The sequence below is a fragment of the Hemiscyllium ocellatum genome, chromosome 1 (assembly GCF_020745735.1).
Source record: "Hemiscyllium ocellatum isolate sHemOce1 chromosome 1, sHemOce1.pat.X.cur, whole genome shotgun sequence".
NCBI lineage: Eukaryota > Metazoa > Chordata > Chondrichthyes > Orectolobiformes > Hemiscylliidae > Hemiscyllium > Hemiscyllium ocellatum.
Genome location: NC_083401.1, coordinates 122588662 through 122612716, shown reverse-complemented (window position 1 = coordinate 122612716; position 24055 = coordinate 122588662). Strand labels below are relative to the sequence as shown.

The following is a 24055-nucleotide window of genomic DNA, read 5'->3' as shown; positions in this document are numbered from 1 at the left end:
CCAGGGTATACTCCTATTTCTCCAGGTTATAGCTATATAAAATGTAAAAAGTAATGTATGTGTTTGCACTGTGAAGACTATATCTTTTTTAGTTTTCTGTATTTTGACTGTGGACTGAAATGGGAAAATGACAGGTTATAAATCAGGGATCATAAAAAGGATTATGCACTTTTAAAAACAATTTACTTGACATTCATTATAAATGCTGTTTACACTGCTGTTTGTTCCAGCAGTGGGAGAAATTATTTCAGATGAGCAAAAAGATGTAGCCAAAAGGAAATTCAGTTAACAAGTGGCTGGTAGGTCTGTGAAACGGTGACTAGTTGTCGATGGCAAAGGCCTTCTGCCTGCTGACAACTACATGATTTTCTCCCAGGTAGCTGAACAGCTTTTGGGTCAGAAGCTTTTGGGCCTCTGTACAAGAAGAGCTGTCCTTTCCTCTGTAGTATAAAAATCTGAAATAAACCAATTTATTTCTCTCATCAGTCACTGTAAGCATTAGCTTTTAACCCAAAAGTCAGAGTTTAGAAGCGTGAACCAGTTGCCCTTTGCCTCCTGCAAACAAGTGAAAATATTTAAAGAAGGAAGATTTAGGTGCAGCGGTCCTGACGACCCCAAAGATTAATCTCAGCGAAAATCCTGGGGACAGGAACCATTGAACTGCCTTCTCAGTCTTTCCCTCCACCCATAACACCCAAGTTTATTTTGTGTCTGTATGTAGATGGACTTTAAGGGGATTAGAGTTTTATATATGAGAATTATATATCAGTGGTTGATAATTGTTTATCTGTAGTGAGAATCTATTTTGTTTGTAATAAATAATCATTCTTGTTTAAGTACAAAAACTTAATCTATACTTTCTATCAATCCAGCTTTGAAAGACAGGTAAATTGGCTATTTTGTGTACCGTCATAAAATCTTTTAATTTTTGTAACGACTCTGGAATAACAAGGCTTGATAACAAGCCTAGAGAGGTATAACAGGAAAGAGGATATGATGTCAGTAATAAAAGACAACGCACAGAAGCTAAAAATGGTTTTCATAATCCTGACTATTCCAACATTAAAATGCAGCATTCAAGGACTAAGGGGAATAAAAAGCAATCTCAAGCTAATCTCACATCATTTAGATATGTGAAAAGAGTAGGAGAGGTCCAAATAATACACAAACTACTATATCCACATCCATGTATTAGGTAAACAAAACCCATTATTCAAAGCATGGGGTTTGATCAATATCAATATTGATTTTCTTTTCAAAAGTAAAATATTTTGGAAATGAAAAGTGAAAATATTGAAATACTCAGCAGATCTGGCAACATCTTTGGATTTTCCAATTTTCCCCCTCAAGTCTAAATGACTACTTCAGCACCTTGTTATTGAGTAGCAGATATCTTATTTCCTACCTCAACTTATTTCCATGCCACTTCCAATTCTCCTTTGCTTCCCAAAGAAACCAAATGACACAAATCCCCAACATGTAAGACAGAGCTGGTTTCTGGTAAGTGCCGTTCACAGCCATTATCGAACCATGTTTCGACCATAATAATATTGCATGCTCCATTGCTGCTACCCTGTTTGACCTTTAGTCCACACAAGTCAGCAGCAGAAAACCACCAATCTCATTATGACCATCCTCAGAGCGACTCAACACCACTTTGATTTTTCAACACTATTCGACTTCAGGCATACGTACAATTTCCATGTTTCTGTCTCATCATTTTGTGCATGCAAATATACACACATGCCTGCACAGGATGCATCTTTTGGCTCACACACTTTGCACTTACGTCAAGGCTGTCAGCCTCTGTGTGCTTGATTTTTTTTAAAAATAGAGGGAGACGCAGGCTGCGAGTGAAGGACAGTAGTGAACAATCATGATGTGGTTATGTCAATGGGCTATGGCAATGTAATACCTAAAGAATGCACCAGTAGCAAATGCAGTGAAAATATTTTGTGTGCTTCACTGTAAGTGGACAAGTCAGAAGATCAAATCTGAACTTATGAAGCGAAGAGGGACCACTTTCAGCCAATGAGGATTGTGATAAGAGATTTATTTGACATCAGTTCAGGTGGTTGGTGTCACAGTTAATCAGGTGCTTAGCCCTACCAGAGTCCAGAATCTGTGTACTGGAATCTAGAAATTGGACCACAGTCAGTCCTGCTGGCCACGTGCTATCAGTCTGGGATTACAGTAGGTCAGTCAGGGTGCTGTGGGGAAATAGGACATATGTAGAAATATTTGGAGTTCTGCCAAAAGTGGGCAACTCAAGTCTGGGATGGTTTTCATTGCACAGCTTCATTCACTGAGAGAACAATTACAGCTGACTGTCAGAATTCTCTTGCCCCACTGCACCATTAAAGCTTTAATTGTGCAACATATAAGTCAACAAAGGTGACACATCTCGGAGCCCTTAATGGAGGTATGATATTGACCTCCTCATAATTAGTGAGGACATAACATGAGACTTCATTGTGTTGGATGCAAGGGCTCAGGAATATCTTCAATAAAATTATATCACCTTACTGACTTTCTCTCCACATTAACTGCTCACACATGTGACAGGGACACAGCTGTGAATGGAATTATTATGGCATCACTTCAAATTTGAAGACAACATATAAGATGACAGCAGTTACATCTTTGTCAAAAGGACAGCAAGAACACCAACCATCAGCAGCTACCACACAGCCTCAGAGTAGCAGATGTAGCCGTTGAAAATCCGCCAAAAAAGGCAGAGCAAAGTGATTCTCTACAGGTGTCACTGCCATTTATTTCTGAAAGGTAGCATAAGCCCCAATGTCCTAGACCATTACCAAATTGTGTGAGCTCCTGAAGAAGAACCTGTGCTCAGATGGACTGGGTGGCCATCCCATCCCAGTCAAGGTTACTACTACCCTGAATTTTTATCCTACTGACTTGTTCTAAAGTGCAGCAGGGGACCTGTATATTATCACCCAAACTTCTACCCACAAATGCATCAGGGATCTAACCAATACATTTCCACCAGGTTACAGCTGTTCATATCATTGTGTCATGTCAAGAAGAGTCAAGCAGCTAGCTCCTTTTCCGTTGCTGGCTTCACTCCAATTACAGGACATTACTGATCACACCCACATTGTTTTGAGATCACCCTATCACCAACCTGCAGAAGAAGTTTCCAATCAATTAAAGTTCAAATTATATATGACCACTGCTGTCAAATCTTGAAGGTCTGTACCAGACATCCCGAGTGCTGCTAGGACTCCCACATACCAGAAATCTTCCAGGATCCCCTGACTTTTCAAGCTCCTTGAATCATCCAAGAATGGCTGCTGGGACACACAGTAACACAAGCTCATGACTCATTCATGAAACCATCAGACTGATGCAAAATAAAGATATTACACTTTCACACTTCTACCAAGCCATAATAGATCAACTATTGATCACCTTATGCCAAGATTTCAATGCCTGGATTGCTTTAGCAAACCCTGGCAATGTAGTCTGAAAGAGTGCAGTGTATCATTGTGGTACACTGTGTCCTTCACAATTGGACACAACAAATGGGACATGCCCCAAAGGCGAAAGAAATGGAGGATCAATTTTCTGAGATGTAAATGAGAATCAGAACATTGTTGAGGATGACCATCCAAGACAGCATGACTGAACAATGCTTTATAAAGTGAAGATAGAAAAAAACCAAATCAAAATTCATCTTCAAAATGAGAAAGTTGTCCTTGGACTTCCTTCAACTGAGTAACATTTTTCTGCTAATCTGGAAAGCAGCCTCGAATCTGTGCAAAGGACATTCCATTGTTATTGTTGCAGTACTTGCTGTTTTCTGTTGTTACAAAATTTTGTCTCTATCCATCTGAGTGTACACTTCATATCTTTGGGTGATCCCACTTTCAAGCAAATACACGTAAGTTGAGGAAAAGAGCAGCAGAGGGTAAACTAACATTGCCTGATGCTATGTAGCTGTTAAGGCTTCAGGCAGCATAGCGCATCAAAATGCTGTGCAATGAAGTCCCTCATGATAACTCGTAGGTTGAAAGGAAGCCTGAGTAATTTCCTTTTCACCCTTCCCCCATCAGTAACCCGTCAATGTTTCAAGGTGCATGTAAACTACCAACTTGTGCTGAAATGCTTGGGCATCCTACAGGACAGTGCTGAATTTGTGAGAAGCAACATTATGTACAGCTGATCTTGGCAAACACTGCTCTCTAAGGGAGAGTGGACATGTGAACTGCTATTGTACATTCCCCCAACTTTAAATGGCAGTGAAAACATTTTACACAGAATGACCTTTTTCCTCCAGAGACCTGTGGAATCATCAGTGATTCACCATCTCATTCACAAAGTTAGTGTATGTGTGGAATGATGTGAGCAGGACTTGTCCTGGCATAATCCCTGCACATTACATTTAGCCTCATGTTGTCCACTCTAAGATGTGTCAACTTGGCTATGATCCTGAACATCATATTTCAAGGATCCGTGACATTGGAGGCAATCTGCAGTAGTGAGTGTTGTTTTCTTGTGAGAAGTGAGCAATATTTGGCAACTGCAACTTCATTCATCCGCTAAAGGCTACTCATCTCTCAAACGAATGCAACTTAACTGTATCCACAGGTAAAATGTCTGCTTGGTGCATCTGTAGAGTGCAAGTCAATATATATTTACAAAACTACACAGTAATTCACAATTATAGGTTACCGATGTAATGTGTGTGCCCTCGGTATGTTTTATTAATTCCTCTTTATCACTACATCAAAGTGTAGTCCCAAATTTTGCCACAGCAGTGAAAGGAGCCTGGTCTGTAATTGATCCTGTAGGCCTGAAAGATTTGTAGTTGTCCCTGGGATGTTTTGGATTAGAAGGATGGAAAGGATAAGAACATCCCTCCCAGATGCATATTCACCATCTTTAGCTCAAATTTCTGCAAGCTTTGCAATTACATAAAAGGGAGTTGGAAGGGCTAGGCACCTCTGGAGTGACTTGTGAAAAATCTTCTGGTAATCATGTGTGGGTCTTCCTCCTTGAAGATACAGCTGGTTACGGTGAATGGGAAAACTGGGTTAGGGGATAGAAATACAGTGACAGACTAAGGAGATACTTCAATATACTCAGACAATATACATTCTAGTCAGGAGGAAGATTATAAGGTCACACCATCAGCCTGGAACCGATCTTGACCATGCTACAGAAGCATGAGCAGGAGCTGGAAGGACTTGAGGAGTGAAGGAGGTTGAACAGCGGACTGCAGTGTTGGAGACTATGGTCGAGTCCTCGGCGGGGCAGACCCAGGCCCTCAAGAAGGAGGTACGGGCCTTAGTGGAGCAGTTCAGTGACATCAAAAATAAAGGTCGAAGAAAGAATATTCAGATTGTTGGACTGCCGGAAGGAGAGGAAGGCAAGCAGCCAGACAGTTTCTTTGAAGAACGGCTGCCGCAATTTCCTGGCTGGGAAGCCAGGTGAAGATTGTAGAGCTCACTGGGTTGTGGTGCTCAGGCCCAGTTCAGACCAGCACTCCCAACTGGTCCTAGTGCGATTCCAGTGTTATAGGGACAAACAAAAGGTAATGGCAGCCTCCAGATCACTGGGGAAGGATCTACTGGCCCTGATTTACAAATGATCCAAGATTACGTTTTTCCAGGACTTTTCTGCAGCTGTGATCCACAAGAGGAAGTCCTTTGATGAGGTGAAGAAGAGATTGAGGGATCTTGGTTTTCAGTACTCTATAAAGTACCCAGCGCTGCTGTGTTTCAACTATGAGGTATATGTGTGCTTATTTGATTCATCAGAAAAAGCAAAAAACTGTCTGGACACTTTAAAATAGACCGACTGGTCCAAAGAACATGGACAATGATGCTTTTTTTCTTTTCTTTCCCTTTTTTCTTGTGTACTTCTCTTTTTTATTATAGAAAGTGTTGTTGGATTTTTTCCAGTGTTAATTGAGGTCAATGTATGGTTGGGGATGGGAGGAGTGCCCACTTTCAATTTCTTTGTTCATAATACCTGTTCTTTTTATCCTTTGCCTGAGTCTGGGACACAGCTCAAGCTAGAAGGAGCTACAGAGGTGTATGCAAGCACCCCCTGGTAGCAGGGGGTAGAGTTTCCCATCAAGTGTTTTTTCTATTTCGTATTTGGTTTAGTTTGTTGATTTTTAATAGATGCACTTTTTGAAAGTTCCGTTAATGTAGTTTTAGTGTGTGTATTTTCTAGGTTCAATGAGTCTCTATTTATTTACACACGGTATGTCATGAGTAGGGTTCTTCCTCTCAAGGGTTGTTATGGAGGGATATGGCTAATAGTCTTCTTAAATGGTGCATCTGGAATATTAAGAGGAGTCACTCGCTGGTCAAGAGAAAAAATGTACTCCTGAATCTCAGGAAGGAGAGGGTTGATATTGCCCTATTGCAGGAAACCCACCTTGATGATAAGGAACATCTAAAGTTCCAGCAGAGTGAGTTTCATCGGGTGTCCTTTTTGTCCTTTAACATTAAGAGCAGGGGAGTGGCTGTACTTGTTCAGAAAAAACTCCCATTTATTAGGTCACATTAAGGATGAGTATGGACGGTTCAGAATCCTTAAAGCCTTAATACGTGGTGAAGAGTATGGCATCTTAAATGTCTATTGTCTCCCGGCACATCCCTTTAAATTCCTGACCAATGCACTCTCCAAATTGATTGCCCTTGGAATGTGACATATTATTATGGGGGAGATTTTAATCTTCTCCTGGACCCCACAGTGGATCGAATACCCAAACTCCAAACTATACCAGTTGGAACACTGTGAGGACAGGTTGGCTAAGATGGAGTATTTTCTTTTAATAACCTGGACCTTCCAGGTGTGACCTCTGAACAGGCAACTCTTCTTAATGCCCCCTTTATAGTGGGCATTGAGATACAGGAGATGGTAAAACAGCTCCAAAGTGGGAAGGCGCTCAGCCCTGATGATCGCCTCAGTGAATTCCATAAAGAATTCATAAATATATTGTTAGGGACGATACTGACCATGTACAACTTTTCGTACAGTCATGACTGCCTCCCGCCATCCCCGAGACAGGCTAATACCTCTCTCATCCTCAAGAAAGGGAAGAGCCCGGAGGACTGTGTTTCATATAGGCCTGTCTCACATTAAATTCAGACTTCAAAATTTTAAGTCATTTGCATTAAGGTCAGTGATGGTGTTGCCCTATATTGTTAAGGAGGACCAGACGGGTTTTATAATGGGCCGCAGATCCTCCAACAATATTAAAAGATTACTGAATTTGGTCCAAGTTTGTCAGCAGCAGTCGGTTCAGTGATGTCTTTAGATGCAGAGAAGGCATTTGATCAGGTAGAGAGGCGATATCTTTTTTACACTCTGGAATGGTTTGGTTCAGGTGAGGTCTTTGTCAGATGGGTGGAGGTCCTGTATAGTGATTCTCTGGCTGCAGCTCTCACCAGTGGCATAAGATCCAGTAATTTCAGTATCTGTAGGGACAGTCGGCAACGTTGTCCCCTCTCATCTCTTATCTTTACACTGGTGATTGAGATGCTGGCAGAGGCTATCCATAGGGACCCTAACACAGCTGCATGAGAAGTGGGATCAAGGGCACATAAGATCACATTATATGCAGATGATGTTCTCCTCTTCTTATAAAACCAGTCGTTTCTGTACCCTATTTTGGCTCTTTTTAGGGACAGTAGATCAATTTTGCAAAGTCGGAGGCGATGCCCATGAGGGATCTTAGGGGAATACCTGACATTGAAGGAAAATCACAATTTCCTTTTAAATGGTTGCTCAAGTATTTTTGTTACTCCCACTTTTGATCAGTTGTTTAAAGTTAATTTTGTTCACTTGCTTGACAAGATTAAACAAGGTCTTCAAAGATGGGATGCCCTTCCAATATCCTGGCTCGATCGAATTGCCCTGATTAAAATGAATATCCTTCCTCGTTTGCCATAGGAATAATCCCTCTGATGTTTCCCAAGCAAACATTATGGAGATTTACTGGCTGGTTTAGTTCTTTGATTTGGCATCACAGGCAGCTCCTCATTAAGATCGCCAAATTAAACTAACCCAAGGGCTGGTGGAGTAGACTTCCCAGATCTAAGAGATACCAACTGAGATCCCTTACGTGTTTTGAGTGTGACTGGGCTTGTGGGGACCCGACGTCAAAATGGTTGGATATCGACACCTGCCCTCTTACTCATCTGCTGTTTAAGGATAAGATGAGGACAGTTAAAGAATGCTGTCAGAATTCAGTTATTATTAATACTGTCAAAGCATGGAGGGCAATGCAGAAGAGTGAGAACAATTTATTGAAAACCTCTTTTCTCACCCCTCTAGTTGATATGCTGAGATTCCGAGCAGGGATAATGGACCCTGGATTTAAACTTTGGGCAACTAGGGGAGTCTCTTGTCTGAGTGACTTGTTTGAGAGTGAAATCATGATGTCTTTTGACCAAATGAGCCACAATAATGGATTGTCTGGCAGAGTCCTTTTTCATTTCCTCCAGGTTAGGGATTTCATTCAAAAAAAGACTACGCTTTTGACCAACCCCTACAGATCCGATACAGAGAAGAGGGTGCTTCATGCCAAAAGCATTCTCGCAGTTAGTACTCTCTACTGCCTACTGGGGGAGGGTAGTTGCTCAGATGATTTTGAGCAACTCCGTGGGGTTTGGGAGAAAGAGTTGGGAGTTGAGATCTCCTCTGAGACACGGGAGGACATTTGTGAGAACACGAGAAAGATCTCGATCTGTAACAGGACACACACAATGCAGATTCTTCACAGGGTTCATTTGGCCGCAGATCATCTTGGAAAATTTTAAAAGGGAGCATCTCCAATGTGCCCGAAGTGTAAATTAAGCATAGGTACCCTTACTCATCATTTATCATCATGGAGCGCTGTGGCAGGAGTAATAGAAAGGGTCTCAGGACCAAAGTTAAGGTAGACCCAGTCTCTCTTTTCCTGGACTTGCCAAACTTACCTTCCTTAGGTGTACATGGGAAAAAGTTTTTTTTAAAACATCCTCACTTTGTGTGCGAGGAATAACATTCTGATGTGCTGGGTGTCTGAGAAACGTCTGGACCTGTCAGGGTGGTGTAAGTTAATTATGGAACACATCCCTTTGGGATTTTCTCACAAACATGGTACACCAAAAAAAAAACATTTTTATAAGACACAGCACCCTTTTTAGAATTACCTAGAAGCAGATTTGTCTGTCCTTTTAATTAAGGCCTTCATTTAGCCATGATGGTTTGGTTTAGTGAATTTGATGCTGAGAGGAAGAATTTCGAAAAAAAATGAGGGCGTAATAATTAATACTCTCAATGGTTGAGAGCTTCGGTTTTATTGCGCTGAGCGGCTTTATTTATTTATTGATCTGTAGTGAGTATAGTTTTGATTTGGTCTGTAGAGTAGGATCGTAGTTAGTTTATTGTTATTGTTGCTATAATTTTATATTGTTACATTTTTGTAATTTTATAATTTCGTAAAGAAAAATTTCTCAATAAAAATATTGTAATTAAAACAGTATTTTGAACTTCTCTCTAGCCAGAAAATGAAATTCCAACGTGATAAATTCCAATTCCAAGAAGTAAATTTTTATCAAGCTTTACAACCCAATTTTTAAAATTAACATTTCCTGGCAGATTTTGCTTTACACTAGTACTGACAGTTTCTCAAAAGGACATTACATTAACCATGCATGTTCCACACTGGTACAGGCAAAGTCTACATTTTCAAATTACCATGGATTCCCAAAATGCATACTAAATTCCAAACATTCCCAGATCTCGAGTTCCAGAGAATGAATACAAATATTTCCCAAAACAACATCTAACTACCAATGCACAAAAGTACATTCAAAATAGACCTCAGAGTTAACACTTTGTTAAGTGAAAGCAGCACCAAAAGCTTGGATTCTCTCTCTCCCTTGGTTTCTTTTTCCTTTTTGATTTTCTCAAAATTTTCGCCAATTGTTTTATGCAATAACAATTAAATGTGCCATTAAGTGGAAATGACTTCTCAGTTCTTTGTGTCCATTTCACCCATTTGTCAACAAATATTCTATTTTGTAATCAGGGCTGTAATGGACATACATTTGTGGGCGGCATGGTGGCACAGTGGTTAGCACCGCTGCCTCACAGCGCCTGAGACCCGGGTTCAATTCCCGACTCAGACGACTGACTGTGTGGAGTTTGCACGTTCTCCCCGTGTCTGCGTGGGTTTCCTCCGGGTGCTCCGGTTTCCTCCCACAGTCCAAAGATGTGCGGGTCAGGTGAATTGGCCATGCTAAATTGCCCGTAGTGTTAGGTAAGGGGTAAATGTAGGGGTATGGGTGGGTTGCGCTTCGGCGGGTCGGTGTGGACTTGTTGGGCCGAAGGGCCTGTTTCCTCACTGTAAGTAATCTAATCTAAAATGTACCAAAGGTATTCCCTTCGGAGGGTGCGGCCCATGGAAGACGTTGCTCCCCATTTTGTTGACAGCTGTCTCACATGCACACATTATCACAATTGTGCAATCATTCAAATTGGATGTCTATTTTTGTTAATAAATCTAATGTAGTAGTCAAATCATGGGGTCCCAGACCCCACCGGTAGACTAAAAGTCATTTAAATCTCGTACCTGACTTTGGACTTCAAATTTTCATTATCTCATAATGGTTGACTTATGTCCCAGCATCCCAGACCCTGCGGGCAGACCTTAGGTCCTTTAAACTCACAACTACATTTGTATCGAATCTGGGTTCCCAGACTCTGCAGATAGATTCTAAGTCCTTTAAGCCCATGCCCGCTTTTGGGATCCAAACTCTTTCTTTTAAGGGAACTATATCCCCTTTACTCTGATTCCTGTAGGTGGGCTTGAAGCCCCTTACTCTATTTTCTTATGGGTTCCTGACCCTTATCTCAAACTTTCATAGCACTCTGGAATTACATATTCATGCACACATTCAAATCTGTACTATCGTCACTCTTGATCGGCTTACCTTGGTCCTGGAATACAGGTCACAATGCCAGTTCTCACCAGTAACCAAACCAAAGGGATAAAAGTCCCTACCTTTTGTATGCCATGGATGATTTGTTTACCGGCAAGGTGCAGTGTCCAGACCCGTGCCTCAAGCCAAAGGGTTAGCCATCTCAGTGAGATCTCCAAAAATTTTCCAGACTGACTGGGCTTTTCCAGCAATTTCTATTTTTATTCATGATATTATCATTGCTTCGTAGCATATAACCTGAGGATAAAAAGGTATCATACTCCATCTTACCGTGGATCACAGAATCATGCTTCTTTATTGTAAACTGACAGCTTAATATTAGCCCAGACATTGGAGTCTGACGGCTGTAATGTTTGCATAAAATAGTCAACTGTAATAATTCTGGTTGTATTTTTCAATATACATGCCTAACATCTTATGTTACAGGAAATAACATAACTTTATGCTTAAAAATCACACAACACCAGGTTATAGTCCAACAGGTCTAATTGAAAGCACACTAGCTTTCGGAGCGACGCTCCTTCATCACCTGATGAAGGAGTGTCGCTCCGAAAGCTAGTGTGCTTCCAATTAAACCTGTTGAAGTATAACCTGGTGTTGTGTGATTTTTAACTTTGTACACCCCAGTCCAACACCGGCATCTCCAAATCATAACATAAGCATGGTCACATCAGGTAAAAACACCTGTTGGAGTCAAACTCACATCAAGTACTAGTTAAACAGGTGAATTATAATTGTGGTAAAATGGATGTGGGGTAGATTTAACCTTTGAGGGAGATACAGATGAAAACATTTTGAATCCTTAAAATACAGAATTAATTATTCAGCTGAATACTATGAAAACAAATTCAACTTTTAATGAAATTAAAATTGCCAGTGTAGCATCTGACATATGGAGCAAGCAGCTCTTCTTCACTAAGAGAATTTGTTTATAGGAAGTTCAACTAGGTTGCATCAATAAAGTCAACAATAAGGAAATAAAAACGAGTTTTAGTTTGCATGACTAAAAGTAGAAGCTTGCAGTAAAATTACATTTTCCCTACAATACATTTAAATATAGTAAAGGTACACCTTTGGAAATACTGATAGCTTTTTCAGTCTAGAAGTCATTCCTACAGATCAATCAACTTTCCTTTATATTCAGTCATTTGGCTTCTAGCCCTTACACAGAATTATTTCATTGCACTGTCAATCTGGTCACTTGGAATGCCATAATAAACTCACATACAACTCAGTGGTTAGCACTGCTGCCTCAAAGCACCAGGGAACTGAGTTCATTTCCAGCCTCCGTTTGCACATTCTCCCAGTGTCTGCATGGGTTTCCTCGGGGTGCTCCGGTTTCCTTCTACACAGTTGTGCAGGTCAGATGAATTGGCCATGCTAAATTGCCCATAGTGTTAGGTGCATTAGTCAGGGGTAAATATAGGGTAGGGGAATGGGTCTGGCTGGGTTGCTCTTCAGAGGTTTGGTGTGGACTTGTTGGGCTGAAGGGCCTGTTTCCATACTGTAGGGAACCTAATGTAACCTAACAAATACATGCCTAATTTAATACTTAATACTAAAATGAGAAAAATCTCAACATATAAACATGAAGTAATTGCAACATGAATAGTAGGCATTTATATGGCACTAACTCTATTCCAAAATTAGCCTTTTCACAGATTTAGTCTCCCCAAGACATCTGTAATGATTAAAAGTATACAAATATTGGAGGATATTTTAGTCTTGCAGACAGATAAAATGCCATCTCCTAGTTATAGCTAAGCTATTTTAATCAAATATTTACAATACAAGCAATGTCAACGCTATATACTGTGCTATCCTGCAGTCAGATTGTAATTTATGTAGGGCTCAACACCATGCTGCTGACATGATATCTTAACAGAGATGAAGCTAATATATTCAACATGAAAGCAAATCCATGATTTGTGTGTAGGGAAATATTAATATTCAGAGGATAACTGAAATACCCAGAAAGTAAAATATTAATAGCTGCTCACTAATACATATCAACAGAGAAAGATTCCAGAAGCACTCCTAATAACTTTTACACTTTATGCTGATAAAGGTAATGCATAACTAAGATCTAAGTTAAACATAGCTATTGAATCTAAAGTATTTCAAATTAAAATTCTGCTATTTCAGCTTACACTGATGTGGCAAAATATTGTGTCACCTGCAAAAAAATGACAAGCAAAATTAACACAATAATGCAAAGCGTCAAATTGAATCTTAAAGCTCTTGAAATATTGAATTTCATAGCAGGGTACTTTAAGTTTTTGCATTTTGGAATTTTGTGTAATCTTTGCTTCACATTTACTTTTAACTATTTTCTCTAATGTCTTCAAGGTTAAGGCTACTTCTTCTTCCCCATGCTCATCACCTGAAATTATTCTTGTTACCATTTTTTGCACCTCTCAATTATACCTATTTACCACAAAGTTGGAAATCAAAGTTGCATACAATATTTTAAGTGGAGTCTGACCAGTCCAATACAAAGGATCAGCATAACGCAAGAGACTTAGTGTTCTGGCGTTATACTTCTATTCAATTTAATTACTTTGTATCTTTGTATTAAATACAATTACTTCTCCACATAGTCTCAATCTACAAACATCCAGAATATCACTGCAGAAGTTTGTCAGTGTAGTGTCCTAGGCCCAACCATCTTCAGTTGCTTCCAAAACATTCCCAGCATCATAAGGTCAGAGCTGGGGATACTCACTGATAATTACACCATGTTCAGCATTATTCACTTTTCAGACACTGTGTCCGTATCGCTCAAGACCTTGTTAACATCCAGACTTGGGTTGATAAGTAGCAAGTAACATTCATGGCACACAAGCAGCAGGCAAAGACCATCTTCAACAAGTGATAATTGAGTCTTCATCCTTGATGTTCAATGACAATACAATCACCAAATGTCCTACTACCAATGACCTGGGGGTTACCATTGACCAGAATGGCTCCAAGAGTGGGTTAGAAGCTAGGAATTCTATGGGAAGTTACTCATCTCCTAAATCCTACTGCCTGTTCACCAACTATAAGACACAACTCAGAAATGTGATGGAATACTCTCACTTGCCCGGATAGGTGCAATTCCAACATGAAAGAAGTTGATTATCATCCAGGACAAAACAGTGTATCTGATTGGTACCCAAAGGATGAAATGCATTCACTCCCTTCACTACTGGATGCAGCAGAGTTAATCAACAATGTTCATTCAACAGAATCTTCCATATCTGGAGCCTCTACCCCCTAAAAGCACAATCGCAGTAGGTACATGGGAACACCATGCATGAAAATTCCATGTTCCAGATTTGGAACTATACCACCACACATTCCTTGTCACCGGATTAAAATCATGCAAATCCTTTTCAAACAGTACTATGGCAATTCCTACATTTCAAAATCTGCAATGGCTCAAGTAGTCAGTTCAGCAACACTTTCTCCGGAGAAATTAGGGATAGGGAATAAATGCTGGTCTGGCCAGTGACAAGTTAAAAGTACATTATCACACAAGCTCAAAATAACCAAATTTAGTCCTCTTTTAGTCTTTCATACATTGAAAAAGCATCTAAATATTCCAATTAGTGGATTATTCATTTTCAAACTGTGCTGTCATAATTGTAACAAAGTCTAGTTAAAGGCAATTTAAATATTCACACTTAAAATTAGAAATAATTTATATGTTAATTTGGTGACCGTATGATTACATTAAAATACTGCTTAGTGCACATTCACCAATAAATGAAGAAACCTTTTTGTTGAAAATAAAACTCATGAATTTTTTCAGTAAATGCAGGAGGTCATGAATTTCTTAATTATTATATATTGATACAAACCATTTTTGGGAAAATTGCAGCTCATTTTCAGTTAAAACACAGAATGTTACAGTGCAGTATACATCCTTTGACCCTCGATGTTGTGCCAACGTATGAAACCAATCTGATGCCATCTAACCTACCCTATTCCATTCTCGTCCATATGCCTATCCAATGACCATTTTAATGCCCTCAAAGTTGGTGAGTCTGATACTGCTGCAGGCAGTGCATTCCACTATTCTCTGAGTAAAGAAACTGCCTCTGACATCTGTCCTATAGCTTTAAATTGCAGGATAATAGATATGTCCCCTCATGCTAACCATCACCATCAAGGAAAAGGCTCTCACTGACCACTCTATCTAACCTTCTCATTATCTTATATGTCTCAATTAAGTCATTTCTCAGTCTTCTTATCTTCGACGAAAACAGCCTCAAGTCCTTCAGCTGTTCCTCATAAGACTTTCCCTCCATACCAAGCGACATCTTAGTAAATCTCCTCTGAACCGTTTCCAAAGCTCCCATATCCTTCCTAAAATGCAGTGACCAGAACTGCATGCAATACCACAAATGCGGCCACACCAGAGCTTTGTACAGCTGCAGCATGACCTTATGGTTCTGAAACTCAATCCCTCTAGCAATAAAAGCTAACACACCATATTAACAACCCTATCAACCTGGGGGACAACTTTCAAGGATGTACCTGGACACCAAAATACGTCTGCTCTTCTACACTATGAAGAATTTTACCATTAGCCCAGTATTCTGCATTGCTGTTACTCCTTCCAAAGTGAATCACCTCACACTTTTTCACATTAAAGTCCATTTGTCACCTCTCAACCCAGCTCTGCAGCTTATCTATGCCCCTCTGTAACATACAACAGCCTTCACCACTATCTGAACTCTATCGACCTTAGTGTCATCCACAAATTTACTAACCCATCCTTCTATGTCCTCATCCAGGTCATTTATAAAAATGACAAACAACAGTGGCTCCAAAACAAATCCTTGCTGTACACCACTAGTAACTGAACTCCAGGATAAATATTTCCCATCAACCGCCACCCTATGTCTTCTTTCAGCTCGTCAATTTCTGATCCAAACCACTAAATCACCTTCAATCCCACGTCTCTGGGGCTACCATGGGGGATTTTATCATACGCTTTACTGAAATCCATGTACACCACAACAACCACCTTACCCTCATCCATCTGTTTGGTCACCTTCTCAAAGAACTCAATAAGGTTTGAGAGGCATGATCTACCCTTCAAAGAACCATGTTGACTATCCCTAATCAACTTATTCCTTTCTATCTCATAACCCTTTGCAACATTTTACCCATAACTGAAGTAAGGTCCACTGGTCTATAATTACCAGGGCTGTCTCTACACCCTTTCTTAAACAAGGGAACAACATTTACTATTCTCAAGTCTTCTGGCACTATTCCCGTAGACAATGACGAAATAAATATCAAAGCCAAAGGCTGTGCAATTTTCTCCCTGGCTTCCCAGAGAATCCTAGGATAAATCCCATCCAGCCCAGATGACCTATCTATTTTTACACTTCCCAGAATTGCTAACACCTCCTCCTTGTGAACCACAATCCCGTCTAGTCTAGTGGCCTGTATCTCTGTATTCTCCTTGACAACACTGTATTTTTCTAGTGCGAATACTGACAAAAAGTATTCATTTAGCACTTCCTCTGTCTCCTATGACTCCACACACAACTTCCCACTACTATCCTTGATTGGCCTTAATATTATTCTAGTCATTCTTTTATTCCTGATATACCTATAGAAAGCCTTCGGGTTTCCTTGATCATATCCGCCAATGGCTTCTCATGTCTCCCCCTGGCTCTTCTTAGTTCTCTTTTTAGGTCTTTCCTTGCTAACCCGTAACTCTCAAGCACCCTAACTGAGCCATCACATCTCATCCTAACAAAACCTTCTTTCTCTTGACAAGAGTTGCAATTTTTCACTACAAGCTGAATTCACACTCAAAGAATCCAAAGAATTGTGGATGCTGGAAACCATAAACAATAACAGAAACTGCTAGAAAAGTTCAGCAGCTCTGGCAGCTTCTGTGGAGAGAAAGCTGAATTACATTTCAGGTCCAATGACCTTTCTTCAGAACTCTGAAGCCAAAATATTAATTTTGCTTTCTCTCCACAGATGCAACCAGACCTGCTGAGCTTTCAGCAATTTCTGTGTTTGCTCTACACTTAACCCTATCCAGGCCAACATGTACAGAGAAAAATACAGGAATACGTGGGAGAAGTTTGTGAGGACTGATATCTGTGATCTCGTCAAGCTATTCATCCAGGTCAAAATGGATGTGGAAAGACCAGTATCCCATTACTCTCCAACTCTCACTAATGACTCTACGTAGCTGGTTGTGCACAACCAGTGTCTTTACCTTGGCATCTCAACTCTGCAGAATACTTAACAGAATGAGGGGCTCATCAGATTCAGCTGGTGTTGTATGGAGATGCCAAAATTTCTAAGTGCAAAAAGTCAGGAATGATGAAGCAGAAAATCTGAACAGGTTAGTAGGACAATGGCTCACAAGGCCAAGACCAACAAGGTATGTGATATATCCAGACATGATATTTAGTAAGACAAGGTGGCTAGTTATCTGTGAAAAGTCTGGACTTACAAGGGATACCCTCTGTAGTTAGTTATGGAAAATAGCAGGCTCAGAATGGATGTCATAACATGTCAGCAGATCACCTGCTGGTGTTCCACAAGCAAGACAGGAGGAAGACACTTATTTACAGCACGAATAGAAAACTGATTGATTGACAAGATAATTATTATTGCAGAATTGGGAAAAAGATTGAAAGCTATGTATTGCAGAGATCAATACAGGGTCCATTTTTGTTACTAATGTAGTTTATTTGGTCTTAAGTAAATAGAGTTCATTATCAAAATTTACTGAAGACCGAAGAGAGGTGGTGATGACAAGGAAAGAAGGCTGATATGAATCTTCATAAGAATATAAACACACTTGGAGGATAAGGAGAAAAACAAAATGCTCAATGAAAAGTCACTGAAGATCAAGGGATCAAATTAATTATTTCATTGAAAGCCCAGTTAAATAAATTAAATAAAGGTATTTTGAGTTTTATAAAGTGGGACAGAGAGTACAACAATGAAGACATTATAAAGACATTTATTCACAACTTTGATTTGATCTCAGAAAAGTCATTAGTCCATATTTAGACTACTGTTATAGAAAAAACATTGAACTCATGATGTGGAGAACAAGTTCACTACCACAGAGATGAAAAAGTATAATCATAAGAAACAACATGAGCACCAAATGTTACCTCACTAAAGTAGAGAAGGCTAAGGCAACCTCAACAAGATTTTTCAAATGATAAAATGTTTGTGAAAAAAAGGGAAACAATGTTGTCTATTTAGAAGAAACAGTAGTAACAGAAGTTCAACTTAAAATATACAGACAAGTAGAATAAGGCGGGAGCGAAAAAATTTATTATTCATGGAATGTATTGTCACAAGAGCAAGGGACAAGAGAGCCAGCACAGACACAATGGCCCAAAAGACCCTCATTTTGTGCTGTCAACATCTATGAAAACAAACTGTTCATGCGTTTTTGAAGCCAAGTAGGATAACTGTTCAGTAATTCAGGACTCGGAATCTTTCCAGGTTTTGAAAATAGTTAAATCTGCTGTGGGAAAATTACCAGTAATCTGTTTTGAGTCTCTTGGTAAATCACACTCCATAAGGGGCGATTTTTCTGGGTTTTAAATTACACAGATACTTGACAGCTTTATGTAATGATGATAGGTGTCTATCTAATTTCCTTTATTTTAGTTTGAAGACGGATTACATCACAGCCAACCTATGACAATATTTAGCAGTTCTGGGCAAAAAATGTAGAAGCAAACATTTAAAGGATAACTGTACACAAGGAGCTTTGTCTCTTTCCAAGCATCTGCAGACACTCCTCTCAGCTGAATCTTCTGAGGTTTAGTTATGTGTTGGATTTTATTTTGACATCCAAGTTGAAGTCTATTTTGTCCAATCATAGAGTCAGAGTCATACAGCACGGAAACAGATGCTTCAGTCCAACCACTCCATGCCAAACATAATCCCAAACTAAACTAGTTCCACCTTCCTCCTCCTAGCCCATATCTGTCCAAAGCTTTCCTATTCATCTATCCATCCAAATACCTTTTAAATGCTATCATTGCATCTGCATCCACTACGTCCTCAGGATGTTCATTCCGCACTCAAGCCACCCTGTGTGTAAAGTATTTACCTCATGTCTTTTTTAAATCTCTCTCCTTTCACCTAAAAATGTGACACTATTCTTGAAAGTCCCCATCTTAGGGAAAAGATGACTACCATCAACATTACCTTTACTTCACATTATTTTATAAACTTCTATCAGGCCATCTCTCAATCTCCTACACTTCAGTGAAAAAAAGTCCCAGCCTATTCAACAAACAGAGGCTTGATGTACTGCTTCGATGGCAATAACTGAGAAGACTGCATTCATCTGGTCAAAACGTGTGGCGCTGGAAAAGCACAACAGGTCAGGCAGCATCCGAGCAGCAGGAAAGTGGATGATTCAGTCATAAGCCCTTCATCAGGAATCCTGATGAAAGGCTTATACCCAAAACATTGACTCTCCTGTTCCCTGGATGTTGCCTGACCTGCTGTGCTTTTCCAGCACCACACTTTTCGACTCTGACCCTCAAGCAGCTACAGTCCTCACTTTCTCTCTGTTCTCATATGGTGTCAAAAGAGAACACTGACATCTTGACAATTTGAAAGAGCAATTTACAGCAAAAGTCATTTTCTGGGGAGGCTAATACCACATATCGGGCATGCAAAGTCATTCTTCTACTTGTGGAAAGTGAGGTTCCAATTAAGGGAATAGTCCCAAAGAATAAGTAAGAGAATTATCTGATGAAACATTAACATTGTAATGAGGAATCTTCTATAGTTATCGTGTATATTACCTGGAACAGTTTCTGTAGCAGGTCTGATTTCTTCATGGTTACTAGAGCTACTTCCTACTTTTGACTTAAATTCTATTCATTAGAAAATCTGTGAGAAACTGGGAAACACAACATTTCTTATTCATGCAAAACTCAGCTGGGATGCCTCCATCAACATTCCAAAGATAACACTGAAACAAACTTACATTCTAAAACATTTCTATTCACATTTAAAAGAATTTGCATCATAATTGCTTTTATTCCTTTTAATGACATAACATAATGCCTGTGAATGAAGAAACAAAGGGCTTCAGTTAGTAAAATCAATATATCTTCAGCCATTCAGAAGCACCAATGAAGCATTCAATTGTTTAACCATTTCAGGATTTTGGTTGTCTTCACTCTATATAAAAGAATATTTTACATGTTTAGTCATTGTGCAAAGAACTTCAAAATCAGTTCAAAAATTTCCTTTTACTAATTTGAGCACAGGTCCCATTACTGATCTCTGTAGTCTAACTGAAAGCAAATTTGCTTGTATTTTCTTTGTCCCTAATCTTATATATCACCTTATAAAATCACTTAGAAGAAGGTGAAGGTTGCATTTGCTGGGGATCAGAGTTGAAAAGTGTGGTGCTGGAAAAGCACTGACCGGCCAGTGCTTTTCCAGCACCACAATTTGACTCTTATAAAATCACTTATCCCACACCTCTTTGCTACAAAGGCACACTTCTTTCATAACTTAGAGGGCTGGGGAGCACAGGTAAAATCAGTTTCAAAGCTCTTCCACATTTAAATACTGAAGTCAACGTCTCCTATTTCTTGGCAACATAACTAGTGCAATCTGAGCAAAACGCTATAAATTTAAATCTCATTAATTCCTTTAACTTAAATTGTTTTGAAAAGGTCGTCCACTATTTCATATAACTGTTAGTTACAAAGCCTATGGGGATTCCTAAATTTCTTCCAGCTTATCCTTACCTATTTATGCACTCTGCACCTACGTATCATCTATGTTTTTCCAGCTAGGTATACCACTTTACATTTCTCAGCATTAAATTTCATCTAGCATTGTTCTTATTCAACTCATTTCATAATTTTCAGCTGCCTTCTCCGATTTCTCTGCCCCACCTGGTTTGGTATTATCCGTAAATCTCACTGCTCTGCATCGAATTTCTGAATCCAGGTCATTAGAAATAATTAGATCCAGCCTCAAATCCTAAGGCACCGAATCCAGTTGTATCCTTCACAATGACATTTCATTTCCAGCGAGAATTCCGTACTTCCTACCCCATCGTTAGTTCTTAATTTAACCCTCAAGCTTGAGCTTAAAGAGTCTTTTGCATGGGACTTTATCAAAAACAATTTTCTCCTTGCTGGTAGACCTATCATCTCCATTATTCATGTTTCACTGTCAAATCACAAGCAATAAACAGAAACAATCCTTGAAATCAGATGTAAAAGTGAATGCATGTGGCAGTGAAATAGCGAAGAAATCCACTGCTTTCCCTAAGGGCTGTTAAAGCTGACCCAGTGAAACAGTCTTATTTTTAACAGTGAAAATATTTAAAGCACGAAGGATGCTTCCTCCCTTTTAAAACTTAATCGCATAAATCTTGCATGCATAACGAAAGCTCCTTTTGAAGTTCCAACGCCATTCCTTCAAGAAAGTGACAAGAAAGATTTGAGACGCGGCGGTTGAACATAAAACGACTCCGTTACATTAAGTTTCCTTTTGCAAGACAAGGACAACAACCTAGAATAGAGATTATACGTTATATTATGGTCCATCGCTGTCAGACAAAGTAAGTGGTTAACAAATAGAGAGAGCGATCTAATCCCATTTTCCCCGATCTCAAAGTTTAAAATTTTTACCAGCGATCCGGGAATCATTGTTTTCACTGCAATTTCTCCTTTAATACTTAAATACTTTAATTCCGTCGCACAAATCACTGCTTTAGAGTACAACTTTGATTTACAAGGAAACAATTCCGAAGGTAAGAGACTTGCACAAAATCGTCGGGATTTAAGTTTCTTTACCTCGGGCGGTCGTCTCAATCTCACTTTGTTTCTCTCATTCAAACGACTTGTTCTTTCCGCAGCACTGTTGCTGCACGAAGCCAAAGCCGCCGCTGCTGCTGCTGGCCCCTGCAGGATTACTTTTTAAACCCTCCCCCTTCATGAAGAAAGAAGATTTTAAAAGGGCGCAGGCAGGACACCTCCTGGAGAGCACTACTGCCCTCACGTGTTGCTCCAGTCAGAGCGGCCCGGGGGAGGGAGGGAGGGAGGCGGGGCTAGCTGCTGGTCGCTCGCGCTCCCGCCGACCGTTGGTGAGACCGCTCGCGAGCCGCGCGCCTGCCAGTGTCCCGCTGCCAGCGGCTGGCGTCATACGCCCCACCAGGAGCGCAACTCTGGGGAGGGAAATCAAACAGCACAAGGCAGGACCCTCCATTTTTTTTTTACCACAGAAGTGTGGGAAAAACCATCCTGTACAGCTGGCGTGAGAAGCAGATATGTTACACTGCCATTAAAGCAAAGGGAATAAAGCAGCATTCATATATTTGAGAATGGGAAATGCAAAAAAAACCACACAAGAAATGGCAGCAGAAGAACATTGCCCGAAACATTTAATTTCAGAATTGAGCCAATTAGAAGACAGAATTGGATGCCATGGCGAACACAACTTTTGAGTTTTGCTTCCTGTGAGAAACAATATTCAATAGACCACCAAAACTGGAAACAAGACAATTTATTACGAACTTGCAAGTAAGGGCTTCAATTGCATAAGCAAATGAGCAAATTAGAACTTAGGTTAGTGTACAGTAAGCTGAGTGAGGTCATCTCTCCAGACTGGAGAAAGTGAGGACTGCAGATGCTGGAGATCAGAGCTGAAAACGTGTTGCTGGAAAAGCGCAGCAAGTCAGGCAGCATCCAAGGAACAGGAGAATCGACGTTTCAGGCATGAGCCCTTCTTCAGGAATGAGGAAGGTGTGCCAAGCAGGCTAAGATAAAAGTTACCTCCTCATGGGAGCAAGAGGCAGCGCCGATACAGTCATCGATGTAGCGGAGGAAAAGATGGGGGTGTAGCTGCGGAAGATGGACTGTTCCACATATCCTACGAAGAGGCAGGCAAAGCTGGAGCCCATGCGGGTGCCCATGGCTACTCCTTTGGTTTGGAGGAAGTGGGAGGATTGGAAAGAGAAGTTGTTCAGTGTGAGGACCAGTTCAGTCAGTCGAAGGAGGGTGTCAGTGGAAGGGTACTGGTTGGTACGGCAGGAAAGGAAGAAGCGGAGGGCTTTGAGTCCTTCGTGATGGGGGATGGAGGTGTACAGGGACTGAATGTCCATGGTGAAGATAAGGCGTTAGGGACCGGGGAAACGAAAATCATGGAGGAGGTGGAGGGCATGGGTGGTGTCCCGAATGTAGGTGGGGAGTTCTTGGACTAAGGGGGACAGGACCGTGTTGAGGTATGCAAAGATGAGTTCGGTGGGGCAGGAGCAGGCTGAGACAATGGGTCCTCCAGGGCAGTCAGGTTTGTGGATTTTGGGCAGGAGGTAGAAACAGGGGGTGCGGGTTGTGGGACTATGAGGTTGGAGGCGGTGGATGGGAGATACCCGTGGATGAACAGTTCATCCACTTTACCAACACCTTCCACCCCAACCTCAAATTTACCTGGACCGTCTCAGACTCCTCCCTCCCCTTCCTAGGCGTTTCCATTTCTATCTCGGGCGACCGAATCAACACGGACATTTACTATAAACTGACCGACTTCCATAGCTACTGAGACTACTCCCCCTCCCACCCTGCCCCCTGTAAAAATGCCATCCCATATTCCCAATTCCTTCGTCTCTGCCGCATCTGCTCCCAGGAGGACCAGTTCCAATACCATACAGCCCAAATGGCCTCCTTCTTCAAAGACCGCAATTTCCCCCCAGACGTGATCGACGATGCTCTCCATCGCATCTCCTCCACTTCCCACTCCTCTGCCCTTGAGCCCCGCCCCTCCAATCGACTCCAAGACAGAACCCCACTGGTCCTTACCTACCACCCCACTAACCTCCATATACATTGTAACATCCGTCGTCATGTCTGCCACCTCCAAACGGACCCCACCACCAGGGATATATTTCCCTCCCCTCCCCTATCAGCGTTCCGAAAAGACCACTCCCTCCGTGAGTCCCTCGTCAGGTCCACACCCTCCACCAACCCAACCTCCACTCCCGACACCTTACCCTGCAACCGCAAGAAATGCAAAACTTGCACCCACACCTCCCCCCCTTACTTCCGTCCAAGGCC

General features: G+C 40.8%; 1 protein-coding gene across 4 annotated transcripts in view; it reads right to left on the bottom strand.

Moving 5' to 3' along the window:
- The window catches only part of LOC132819835 (prominin-1-A-like), a 287338-nt gene extending 265412 nt beyond the window's left edge, over positions 1-21926 (bottom strand). For all 4 annotated transcript variants that reach the window (XR_009645127.1, XM_060831697.1, XM_060831707.1 and 1 more), the window contains exon 1: positions 21800-21926. The gene's annotated coding sequence lies outside the window, so the exon portion shown is untranslated. The remainder of the gene's footprint in view (positions 1-21799) is intronic.
- Positions 21927-24055: the final 2129 nt, after the last annotated feature.